This window comes from Tenrec ecaudatus, chromosome 2 (assembly GCF_050624435.1).
Source record: "Tenrec ecaudatus isolate mTenEca1 chromosome 2, mTenEca1.hap1, whole genome shotgun sequence".
In the NCBI taxonomy this organism is placed as follows: domain Eukaryota; kingdom Metazoa; phylum Chordata; class Mammalia; order Afrosoricida; family Tenrecidae; genus Tenrec; species Tenrec ecaudatus.
The window spans coordinates 95,697,358-95,698,454 of record NC_134531.1 but is presented as its reverse complement, the minus strand read 5'-3'; the positions used below and the strand labels follow the sequence as shown (position 1 = coordinate 95,698,454).

The 1,097-nt window shown below is 45.6% G+C and overlaps 1 pseudogene; it reads left to right on the top strand.

Moving 5' to 3' along the window:
- Positions 1–289: 289 nt before the first annotated feature.
- LOC142440906 (eukaryotic translation initiation factor 1 pseudogene) lies at positions 290–797 on the top strand (annotated as a pseudogene).
- Positions 798–1,097: the final 300 nt, after the last annotated feature.

Here is a 1,097-nt window from a genome sequence, read left to right as displayed (position 1 = left end):
GGCGAAAGCAGGAGGGTGGAGCGAGAGTGGGGTGGAAAGGGGAAAACTATTACAAGGATCTACATATAACCTCCTCCCTGGGGGATAGATGATAGAAAAGTGGGTGAAGCGAGATTTTGGACAGTGTAAGATATGACAAAATAATAATTTATAGACTGAGCCGCCGCCGAGGACTCAGCAGCCTCCCCCTCAAGCCCCCTCGCTTCCCGACGCTCCGTCCCCCCTGCCCGCCTTCTCCAGCCGCCGCCTTCCGCAGGCCTTTTCCACGGAGGAAAAGGAATCGTATTGAATGTCCACTATCCAGAACCTTCACTCTTTCGACCCCTTTGCTGATGCAAGTAAGGGTGATGACCTGCTGCCTGCGGGGACAGAGGATTATATCCATATAAGAATCCAACAGCGCAACGGCAGGAAGACCCTGACCACTGTCCAAGGGATCGCTGATGACTACGACAAAAAGAAGCTAGTGAAGGCCTTTAAGAAGAAATTTGCCTGCAATGGTACTGTGATTGAGCATCCAGAATATGGAGACGTGATTCAGCTCCAGGGTGACCAGCGCAAGAACATATGCCAGTTCCTTGTAGAGATTGGACTGGCTAAGGACGATCAGCTGAAGGGTCATAGGTTTTAAGTGCTTGTGGCTCACGGAAGCTTAAGTGAGGATTTCCTTGCAATGAGTAGAAAAATTCCCTCTGTCCCTTGTCACAAGTTTAAAACCTCACAGCTTGTATGATGTAACCATTTGGGGTCCACTTTTAACTTGGACTAGTGTAACTCCTTCATGCAATAAACTGAAAAGAGCAAAAAAAATAATTTATAAATTATCAAGGTTTCATGAGGGAGGGGGCGCAGAGAGGGAGGGGAGGAAATGAGGAGCTGATGCTGAGGGCTTAAGTGAAGAGCCAATGTTTTGAGAATGATGAGGGCAACAAATGTGCAAATGTGCTTGACACAATTGATGTATTTTGGGGTTGTGATAAGAGCTATATGAGACCTCAATAAAATTATTTTTAAAACACTTTAAAAATTAAAAATAATAATAAAACAAGAGTCATCATCTTCAAAACTCACTAGGGAAGTTCTCCTCTGCCCTACAG